Genomic DNA, 12,185 nt, shown 5'->3' with positions numbered 1-12,185 from the left:
ATGAAGGGTTGACAAAACGCACACCCCCACTTCACCAACCGTTCCAGAACAAAACTTCAAACATCGATATTTGAAGAAGCAAGTCCGGGGAGCTCGGGAATTATTTGGGCCTACGAGGGTGGAGGTGTCTCAGCCCCGGTAGAATGATCTCAGTTTAGGATCAAGTCACTCTTGAGTGATGTCAGCCCAGGCCTAAGTCACTCTAGGGTGATCTCAGCATAAACCCAAGGGCTCCAGGGTGGTCTCAGCCTAGGATCAAGTTGTTCTAGAGGGACCTTAGCCTAGGTCCAAGTCCTAGGCTGAGATCACTCTAGAGTCATGGTTCAAAGCTTAGATCACACCAGAATGACTTGGGCCTAGGCTGAGACCACTCTAGAGTGACACTACAATCTGATTAAGACAATTTCTCATCTTCATAACCAGAGGACTTTTATTAACTGCCGGGGGAAGGAAATCATACACCCATGTGATATGGTGACTTTACAGAGACAAACAAGAAACGGTGATATATTTGATACGGTTATCATAGTTGTGTTTTGGACTTCAAGTTTGAAGTTTTCCGGCGACTGGTTTTGGCGTGGTAACACTTGTAATTGTTTGGTCCACTCCAATTTTCAAGTGTATACATTCATTTTTGCCAGACAATTTCCCACTGAATATAACATTATGTTATACAGCAAACTAAATATACTGAACCAAATTAAAAACTTCACAATCCTAAAATTTTACCATTTTGACCAGTTATCATTATGGTCCCTTATTGTGTATGTAAACAGTAATGGCCACGTATTGTCTTCAGATAACACCCTTTTTTGTGCAGGTGAATGGATCAAAATCATGTGCACAGCACTATAGTGGCAAAAGTGTTTTTTCACGTGCAACTGGTCACGTGGCAATAATACCGCACATGTTTTCAGCCATACTTGTTAGCAGTCATTAACAAAAAAAAGAAAAACACAAGAAGACAAAAGTCTTTACGGCCATGTGTCATGCCACGTCATGGCGCCTTCCGAGCATAACCCCGGCAGTCGTAATGAGATGTGTGCTCCTGTGTCGTCCTTGAGTCTACAGACATTGTTGACAATTGGTTGTCCACTGTCTGAGCACCAGATGGAATCCTGCATTGCTATGCACTATTAGAGTGATGTATGAGATGAATAACCGTCTTTAAGAATTTTTGGAACTTACTAAATGGGAGAAAGAATATTTGTGCACTGTAATTATATATATAATGGCAAATATTTCTTACAATGATTTCCCAATGGCACTCGTAAAATATTCCTTAAACAAGATATACAACTGCATGGTTTCACTGATCATGACTAATATGATGTAATTTTCACAAAATGTTGTACATGCAGATCATATCACTTAATCTCGTAAAAGTAACCTGTGAAGATCATGGTTAGAATTGGTCTTGATCAATCCATCCAAGAAGCAACTAACGGGATCGGGTGGTCAACCTGATACATGTCATCGTATCCCGATTGCGAAGATCGATGCTCATGTCAATAACTGGAATATCTGGTCCAGACTCGATTATTTACAGACCGCTGTCGTATAGCCTTAATATTGTTGAGTGAGACGTTAAACAGCAGACAAAATCGCAACAATGACGACAAACACTCAGGATCTTAGGATTATCACCTTAATAGGTAACACATCAAATTATGTGCATCTGTTGAAATAGCCATAGACAATATTGCTTTCAGACATGTTTAATGAACAAAGGTCGCTGGCATTGCGCCAGATGCCAACAAACAACATGTGACCAATGATCAGTCAGATCTCCCGTCAAAATGACAGTATTTAATTAAAACTCCAAAACATCCAAAAATCACGAAAACAAATTCATTGCAAAAAAATCTCAGCAGCCGTATGCAATCACAGCCTGGCTCCAGTCGTGTCATGCTCCTATTAAGTGTCTGGATAGTTGCCAAGGGAAGACTGTTCCACTCCTTCCACATGTGTTCGATAGGGTTGAAGTCTGGTGACCAGGCTGGCGACTCCATGCGGACAATGGTCTCCTGCTCTGAGAAGGCATCAACGACCCTGGTCTGGTTGTACCAGCACATGGTTTCACGTATCCAGAATGTCATCCCTGTATCGCATACCTGTCATAATTCAATTACTTTGGAATCCTGAAATCTGTTTCCTTTTTATACGCCACATTCGGGCACGAAGATTTGTGAAGTCTAAATAGTATCTCGATTCTCTTGGACGCTGAAGGGTGATGCATTCAGTTGTTGCAATTATCATAAGCAAATGTTGTTGTGACCCCTGATAATGATGTGCAACGATACATCCAAACACAGGTTTCCGACGGGCGGGTAAAGGGGTGATTTACCCGAGTGTCGGATAGGATTACATATAAATGGTCTATTACACTAAGTAAAGGGAGCAGGGAACACACATAGGGAGTTTCTTCACCAGTGGGTACTTGAGCGACAAAAATAGAGAATATGACGTGTGGTATAAAATCGACAAAAACACATTTCCGTATATTACGTTAAGTATATTGTACCTCAAAAGGTATGCAGACACCAAAAGGTAGAGCTGCTGGAGTACTGTTCGACAGGAAGGGGAAGTTGACTAATGGAAAGTTAAAATCATCCCTCTTGTGGAGAGCATTTTCGTCACTCTGAATTTTTATGCATAAATCTAAATATATAACAAAAAGGCGGTTTATTGATCTCTTCTAGTTCACGTGGCTAAATCAGCGGAAGGGACTTCGCTTTTCAAAATTAATTGAACAATATCAGATCACCGATTTACCTGAAGCATAAGTTACACTTCAAGTTTGGATACGTTTTGATTTTGCCAATCCGAACAGAATTTCCGATTCGTATGCATCAAGAAACAAATGAACAGGAAGGTGAGTACAATAGGGGCCCATAGGTATACCTACTTCTTGCCAAAATGTCTTATCTCCACATTCCGCATTGATGTTATCAATGAGAAAGTCAAGCAGTTCACTTATTGTTTTTTCAGTAAACATTTTTCAGATGACATTTGCGTGCATTGTTGACAAATTGTCCTGAATCTCTGACAATGGATATGTAACTATTGGTCACAAAATGCCTCAGGATCAAGGAATGATCGAATGTGATAGAATTAAACTTTTTGAGAATTCACATGGTATTAATTCTTCTTGTCTCAAATACTTTCTGCGAATAGGAAGAAGGTCCTTCATTAATTGTTTTGAGAATGATGGTTAATCTTTGATATATGGCTTTGGTGGTACATTTGCTTGACCCAGCAATATATCTCACTTTGTACGTATTTTTGTCTGGAGCTTTGGGTCAAGTCAAACGTTGATAGTACTGATGCAGTGCATGGTTTGGGTATTTAATACGCTGGCCTTATATGTGGCATTTTTTTATTTGTCACTTATACCAAGTTCAAATGATATATGTAGTGATTCTAACGTATAATGGGTACGTTATTCGAGGCCTTGTCAGTGGGAACAACTGCAACTGCATCTTGAGTTGCCAAGTAGACGTTCAGGAAAATGTCTCTTAGGTGAAATGATATTCGTGTCGGAAAATGAAACTCTTGGTAGTTCCTGAAGTTTGATCTTTGTCTCAAAATGTTTATTTAAGGCATCAATTCCCTTGTTAACAAATTCCAAATCCAGGAACGTTTGGTCTTTGTCTGATTTAATGGAGCCTGTTTCTGGTTTGGCCAAACGTTATAGGCAATATCAAGAAATATACCCGCTAGTCTATACTGTGGGCGCTTACTGTTTGCAAAGTCGTTGCTGGAGTCGTTTCAGTTCTTTCAACAACACGGCGTATAGTCGTGTTCTTACTTTGTTCAGTCACAATGCTTCCTGAAGTAGAGGGAATAAATCAATTGGCCCCCGTCCATGTTTGTGGCCATGGCTGCGACGACATCGTTGGGCAGCCGGCAACAATACATTGACGTTGACAATTCATTGGTGGAAGGACTAAGAAATCCCCAAGAAAAATCCACTCTTCGATTCCGACAATATCATGAGTATGTGTTTCAAAATCCCTATCAAATGTCAATGATACCAGGTGTTCGCGATTAGGAAAGCATATCCTGCTCCTTCGGTGGTGCCCGGTAACAGGTGGGAATTTAAGTCTAAAAACAATTGATCATGGCATTTACATGTTGGTAAAGTTTACACCTTTGCACTCCCAAGGCTCATTACCCTTCTAAAGTGACCTTCTTGACCTTTAACTACCCTCCATGCTACTCCTGCTCTCATTGGTGTCGTCAGAGGGCAAATACTGTTTCCAAACGCTTCCTATTTTGAGAACCGCTTCTCTTACCAGCTACATAAGGATGCAAGATTTTAACTTTTAATTTTCCGAACTTACTAAATTGTTTAATCAAAAGAGTTCAAGAAAACACATTTATCCTCGGGCGTCAACTATATCATCACCTTTCTGTTGCTACTGATAGGACGAGACAATCTAACGAGTTTCCAAAACTGGGTAATAAATGTTACATTACAGCGAGGTGAGTTGAAATGGGTTTTAACGTCGCTTTCAATATCGTTTCTCTCAAATAGGGTTGTTTGCTTTTTTTGTTGTGTGTGTGTGTGTGTGCGCGTGTGTGTGCGTGTGTGTGCGTGCGTGTGTGCGTGCGTGCGTGTGTGTGTGCGTGTGTGTGTGGTGTGTGCGTGTGTGTATGTGTGTGTGCGCGCGTGTGTGTGCGCGTGTGTGTGTATGTGCGTTTGTGTGTGCGCGCGCGTGTGTGTGCGTGCGTGCATGTGTGTGTATGTGTGTTTGTGCGTGTGTTTGTGCGTGTGTGTGGTGTGGTGTGTGTGTGTGTGTGTGTGTGTGTGTGTGTGTGTGTGTGTGTGTGTGTGTGTGTGTGTGTGTGCTTCTACCAGTCTGGACTATTCCGATACTATACAGAGCTAGCCGACTGACACACCATGCCGCAGCGATGGATACCCAACTCAGACACAGTATTTTGACTCCAAACTGACCAGGCAGTGTAATAACACATACTTCTTGTAATGTCTACTGTTATGACGTGGCCAGGAGATCTATCCACCGACTTTCCACTACACCAAGCCGAGTTACTTGACAGTGATTTAAGTAAGTTATTGTGTGGCTCCAATTTATTTGAATACACAGTGCCATATATAGAAAGTGGTCAAATGTAACAAATGTTTTATTTGGGATAACACTTTCTTGAGAAAGTACAAATTCTTGTACTTTTCTGGGTCGAGTCCCATCCGGGGATCGAACCAGACACCTTATCGCCAGCACACAAAGTCCATCTATTGCCGTCACAGAGATGTAAATATAAATATTCCATTGTTAACTCGTTTTAGTTGTAAATGACAATTCAAAAATACTATAGAATCTTTTCGTGACTCTTTGTTGTGTGGTGGTGTCATGTTCAAACGACGTCATATTCTCACCATGGTGATACATTTTTATTAAATCAATTTTGGTTCTCGGATCGTGATAAAACAGGATCCTGACATTTATATAAATTCTCACATTTCTATGTGAATAGCGGGATCTACCGGTAGGCTGGGACATGCGTACCCTTTATGGGAACACCTGTGGTCATCAATGGCTGATGGACGTACGTGGAAGCCATACCAGTGATATATACACAACACAGGTCTCCTAACAACTAATGAAACGATCGCGTATATTCTGAACCCGGCCGGTGGTGATACCCAATCAGCACGCAGGCCTCGCCGGTCGTGCTAATTAAGTCACGGTTACTCGTTAGCGATGTTAAGATTAGTTTGGGTTCTGACAATCTAATTATTAAGTTTTCACTCTTTTTCTTAAAGGTCATCGTATTTTGTAGAAAGTATGATGTAAGAAAAATGACTTTTTCATGATATTTTCACTTAAGAGCTCAAAACGCATGGAGACGGCGGTGATGATAATCAGGTGCAGGTTCTATATTTCCTGAGCAGAATATTTTAATAATTAAATTTGTAAATGACTTGCCCTCCAAACTGCCTGGCAATTCTATTTCTGTTTTCCCGACCTTGGTTAAGTGATGTCATGTTACTGCAGCTTAAACCAGCGGTATCGGTTTTGATATTGTATATATGTCAAATTCTAAATCGTTTGGAGTGTATGAAATTGATTTACTTATGATGGTCATTAAACTTTATTATCCCGCACGAAGCCTTTGAAGAATACATAACGAGACAATATGTCAAAGTTAATATGTCTGCAAAACACCACGACACATCTCCGTGGTAACTAGAGCTGAAGATACAAATATTCTGTCTATAACATTAACTGTGGATATTATTTTCAATTTGGTGATGCATAGAACACTATCGGTCTGTGAGAGAGCGCGACCCCAATGTACATGACAGTTAAATTTGTTGTTAATCATATGACGCAGACAGAAACAGGTTCCAAGCTCGGCATCAAAGAGGCCATTGCCACAGCAGTGGAAAACTGCAGGCTGCACAAAATGTTGAAACACGGCTGTTAAAATTTAAAACAAGAACACGTTTTCTTACGAATTCTTATGAGGATTCAGTGAGGTTAAAATAAAAAATGATAATGAAAATGAAATGAATATCACATGATCGTGCATTATCCCTGTTTGTAGCAAATTATATCATGCATTACCTCCACATATCTACCATAAAACGTTTTGAGATCTTTATTAAGGCTTTGAATGTTGTAATTCTTCTTGTCATACAATCTTGTGGATAGCTTTTGGTTTCTCTTCCACACATAGATCTAAATATGAAACCGAGGAGGCGGTTTCGCCGCTTAAACGTTCAGCTTCAATCATCAATAAAATAATTATCCGTCCATAGGTCTTCCAACTCTGAGCGGTGCCTACCTACTTTGTCTGAAATTTACCAATTATGATGTCGCTGGTAATTAGGTAATCTGAGTATGGAAAAGCCCGATGTGCAATGTTATTGAGAGTTTGGAATAACAGGGGATCTTGGTATAATGAGCGATTGTTAACAAAATACAACAAACGCATATGCTTGAAATTTTATCCGTAACAAAACACATGATCAATATTTTAACAATGCGTGTTCAATACGCTTTCACGTATCTATACATAGTCCCAATCACCAAGGCACGTCTGTACACTGCGAATCTGGGAAGTATCTGGTAGAAGTATAAATGTCAACTTTCTTCCTCATCGTGTATCTGGAGATGTCACAGTTTCAGCACGATCGAGAAGACTGGTACAGAAAAAGGTCCACATCATTCACAAGGATAGATTAACCAAACTGACACCATTTTATTATATAATTGCATCATAAAATATACACAGAAATATCAAATTTTTAAAAAAAAACCAGTTTCCCAAACATTTGTCAAATACTTGCTGATTACTTGGCCTGATCCGGCGAGTCGTTTCGGCCCAGTCGTCTAAAATATTATGAATCGTAGGAGTTAATTTGATGGTGAGAGGTTTTAGTTGGTATGGACATCAGGCAGTCCGGGTATACTTCAACAGAGCACCAGCTGTAAACCTTACTGACCGCGTGCACCGCTAAATGTCTGAGGAAACAATTTGTGCTGAATAAAGTGTTATGCGAATTCATCGATTTAGTCAACATGCAGTCTGAAAGTATACCACTATTAACCTGAGTTGCCTGTTTTTGACATTTATGCCCCTTATTACGACTGCATTGGTACAGTCGGCGTATTACGACTGCATCAGCTGAACGTGCGAAGGAATGTGTATTCACCTCTGTTGAACGATGGGTCACAGACTGACACGAGGCTACAGTAAACCTCTCATGACTGAATTCAAACAGTCGACCATGCACTGATCATTCACTTAGATTTACAGATAATATATTTCTATTCTAAGTCAGTTCAAAATATTATTCTTGTCACAAACCTTTGGGGTCCAAATTGTTTCCAGTTTCGTTTCGTTGCTTTGTTAAAGCTTTTAAGTATGCTCGATTTCGTTTTTTGCGTCAACTGAAATTACATTTTTTTACATTTACATCGTCTAACCACCCTTTCCTCGCCGGCGCATCCAAACACCGTGATGACATTGGACTATGTTTAAAGTATGAGTGTCAAGTTTTTTAAGTCCCAAAGAGGTGGACAATAAATCCTTCTACATATGTTTACTGATAGATTAAATAATAAGCGTATTCCATGATTTGGAATGTGTAGCCCCAAGTTTTACCACTATCAGAATTTGTCAAAAATCAGACGTCAGAAAGTTAGAGAACATAAAATGACAACTAGATTTAACATCAACGTCCGCGAGAAGACTAAGAGTGGACTAAATCGTTGATGAAGGTAGGCCACATCTGCCCTGCATTAGTCAATGTGTTGGTCTGCCCGACTCATGGAAGTATACTGTGGATGGTGATAGCTTTTTCTGCTTGGAAGGTGGCACAGCACTTTGTCGCCGGGGTTATATATTGTCGCGGCAATATGTGCCCGGCGACATTATATGCCGTAACAAGGTGCAGCGTCTAGAGATGGGGATCAAGTACAAGAATAACTCAAAAGTCAACATATGGGTCTGTCGCCCTGCCTCTTCGGCAAATACAAAATGCCACCTTCACAAGACTGTCAAGAGAGCTCACCCCAACATTGGAGGATAAGGCATATACAGCGTCGTTGGCTGCCAAGGATGAGTCGAAGGTGAGGTGAAATTAGGTTTAGCCCTCGCGTTCAAGATTATTGCACCTATACAGCGATATGCATGTACATGTGTGTGCGTGTGTGCGTGCGTGCTTGCGTGCGTGTGTATGTTTGTTTGTATGTATATGTCTGCTTGTATTAGTCCATAATAATGCCATTTTTATAGGGCTACCATGCCGCAGTTTAACATGGATACCCCACTCAGGCACAGTATACTGACTCTGAGCTGACCAATCTTTTTTTAATCCCCTTAATGCCGTGCGCCAGGGAGAGTAAAAAACAAGCAAAATCTTTTGACATCTTTTTGTACAACGAGACCGGGAATAGAACCACCAACCTACGCTATGTTTACTAGGCCACTGAGGCGGTCGAATGCCGCCAAAAGATTGAAAGAAGCAACATTGAGAGTGACACTTTTCGCTTTCGAGAGCTTCTAATTCCTAGCTATAAAGGCAGACAAATGATGAAGTTCAACAGAAATCTGGTGACGCAATACTAATTGCTACGATTGTAAATAGAGATCCCAATAGCAATACAGGGAATGTGCAACGCCCTGAGCAACAAACAGGGCAACCCAGTGACGATGGTAAAAATGCAAATAGCATTAATGACAGGCAAATGCAGTCAGTGACTGAAACGGTGCCACCAAATACTTATCCTTCTGTCATACACCCTAGTAAAGTAAGTAACTTTAATACCGTTGACCAGCTTAGACTTTCTGACGCCTCCCAAATTCTACTTTACTACAATGGCAAGTCTAATCATTAGGCATCTGTACTTTGTGTTATGCAAGCTATGCCTGATGGAAACATGTCTCGGACCATAATATGATGATGAGGAAGCACTTAAATCTATAGAAGAGTCATTCTAGGTTGACAACTGCTTCGATATCCTACCAAAACCAACATAAGACAAGGTGGCTTCAATATTAGGTAGTGGACCAACAATATTTCATCAGCTGTGGCAAACCTACCATCTGATGCCAGACTGGAAGACAGAAGTTGGGCTCACGTGAAACCACATAACTATTGAGTAGAAAGAGCTTACCAACTATGGGCGATGACCATGTGCGTGACCAACTGAAAACAAAGTTCTTTAGTTTTAAAACTAGCCTTAGCGTCATGTGTCAGACCAACTGAAAACACGGCTCTTTAGATTTAAATCTGGCCTTGGCGTCTTGTGTCAGACCAACTGAAAACACGGCTCTTTAGATTTAAATCTGGCCTTCGCGTCTTGTGTCAGACCAACTGAAAACACGGCTCTTTAGATTTAAATCTGGTCCTCGCGACTTTTGTCAGACCAACTGAAAACGCGGTTCTATATATTTAAATCTGGCCTTCGCGTCTTGTGTCAGACCAACTGAAAACAGATTTAAATCTGGCCTTAACGTCTTGCGTCCACATATAAAGCGCCCTTTCTTCACCCGTGCATCCAAGCATCTAAGCACTTTTGAATCGTTATTTCTGTATCCACCCTCCTTGTACAACAAGGTTATCTTGGGCATATCCATTTATAAAGGCGCCTGGGAAATATAATCCATATCGTTTTAAAAAGCGTTCCAACAAAAAAACAATTCGCAGCACGTATCAAAATTAAAAGATTGATCTCATGTGTTCTATGGAATTGTTGACGTAATAGAGACATCATCCTACAAAAAAACATTATAACTGTAAAAATAACTAAAAAAGTCTTTAAAAATGTAATACACTTGATAAATGTTCTGACATTGCTATGAGATTCCTATATTATGATGACAATGTAACATTTAGTATAAGTGGTCTTTTCCTTTGTTTACAAGCTGAAGACCCGTGAAGATTCGGGGTAGAATAAATAGGTCTTCAGCAACCCATGCTTGCCGTAAAAGGCGACTATGCCTTTGTAAAAGGCGACTAGAGGGATCGGGTGATCAGACTCGCTGATTTGGTTGATGCAGGTAATCGATCCCAAATACGTGGATCGATGCTTATGACATTAATCAGAGGATTGTCTGGTCGTGATTCGATGATTTACAGACCGCCGTCATATTGCTGGAATATTGCTGAGTGCGGCGTGAAACAACCAACCAACCAACCAACAAGCTGAATCAAGATGGGTGTACTGCACAACTTCATGTCTTTATCCTTCCTTTCAGTCTGAAAAACCTTTCATTACAAAAATGGTAATATTATGATATTGGTGACCTATCAATTAGAAACGTCAGATGATGACGTCATACACTATCATTGTTGAAGTCATTTCAATACTTGAGTTCGACATCTCGACACGTCTTTACCAAATTGCTACTTGACAAGTCTGTTTTAATTATGGATGGTAAAGCGATTTGTACTCGAGTATGTAAATTAATCTGGTGCTAAAATACCAAGATGTTCAAATTATTGAGGAAATTGCTAGGTGTGAGAAAAAAGAAAACGTTTAAACATAGAGAAGAACAAGACAAAAATCAGACACCAGTATGTAATTCATATATATTTCTAATCTAGGCATGAATTCGACACTATCACTACAATTTACAGTCACTGTGGCATGACGTCAATTTGAAATTAAACACCCAAAATGACATCAAGCAGCGTCATAGATTTTCTAGCTGGAGATTGACATTTACTTACTTGCTTATATATATCACGCAAAAATCAGCTTTGCATCTCATGAACATTCGGTACTGTGCTCTTTTATTGGTAACGTGACATATGAGATGTCGCAGTTACATGAAAAAGGTTAATGGTAAACAGCGAAAAAGACGTGAATAGATGCATAGAATGTGTCCATTCTGGGTTTGAATACAAGTGTAATCGTCATATTGTATACAATTTCAAGATGTTCATTCTAGGTACCATTACGTTTGCCTATTATGGCTAAGAGAGCATACCGTGTTATTTCATTCAATCAATTTTGTTCTGAGAATGCCATATGGTAATTTACGCTCGTAAAAACATATCTTTCCTTCTGGGTTACACACAGGAATATGAATGACCAAGTCGCCTGGGGAAACGGCAGTCGTTGCGCAGAGTTGCGTTCCTTAGGCGTGCCAGGAATTTATGATAGAGGGTTCGAATCCCGGTTGTCCTGATTATGGTTTTAGTTTTGTCAACACCCTAGCTCTTCTCTCTTTGAGTTTCATGGCTATTTGTGACATAACTGATATACTGCTCAAAGCTCACTCACTCACATGCCCAGCAACCAGTCCTCTCACTCACTCATTTTTAATGCCACAGACCGCCTCCGTGGCCGCATCATACCAAAAGACGTTAAAAGATGGCACTTGTTGTTACCTTGTCTGGCGCTCGACATTAAGGGACTAAAACAAGGACTGGTCGGCTCGGAGTCAGTATTCTGTGTCTGGGTGGGGTATTCATGTTAAACTGCGGCATGGTATCTCAGTGAGCTAGCAATATAAATCGGCATCATTCCGGACTAGTACAAGCAGCCACACACACACACACGTGCTTGCACTTCGCTATATAAGTGCAATAATCTTGGACGCGACGTTAAACCCCATTTCACCTCACCTTTAATGTCACACCTGTGCTGTATTATAACGGTAGGGTATACAGTTTGGAATGCAGCTTGTGGCCTATGTAA

This window comes from Haliotis cracherodii, unplaced genomic scaffold (assembly GCF_022045235.1).
Source record: "Haliotis cracherodii isolate W230 unplaced genomic scaffold, xgHalCrac1.p SCAF_1, whole genome shotgun sequence".
Classification (NCBI taxonomy): Eukaryota; Metazoa; Mollusca; class Gastropoda; order Lepetellida; family Haliotidae; genus Haliotis; species Haliotis cracherodii.
This window is presented reverse-complemented; position numbering follows the sequence as displayed.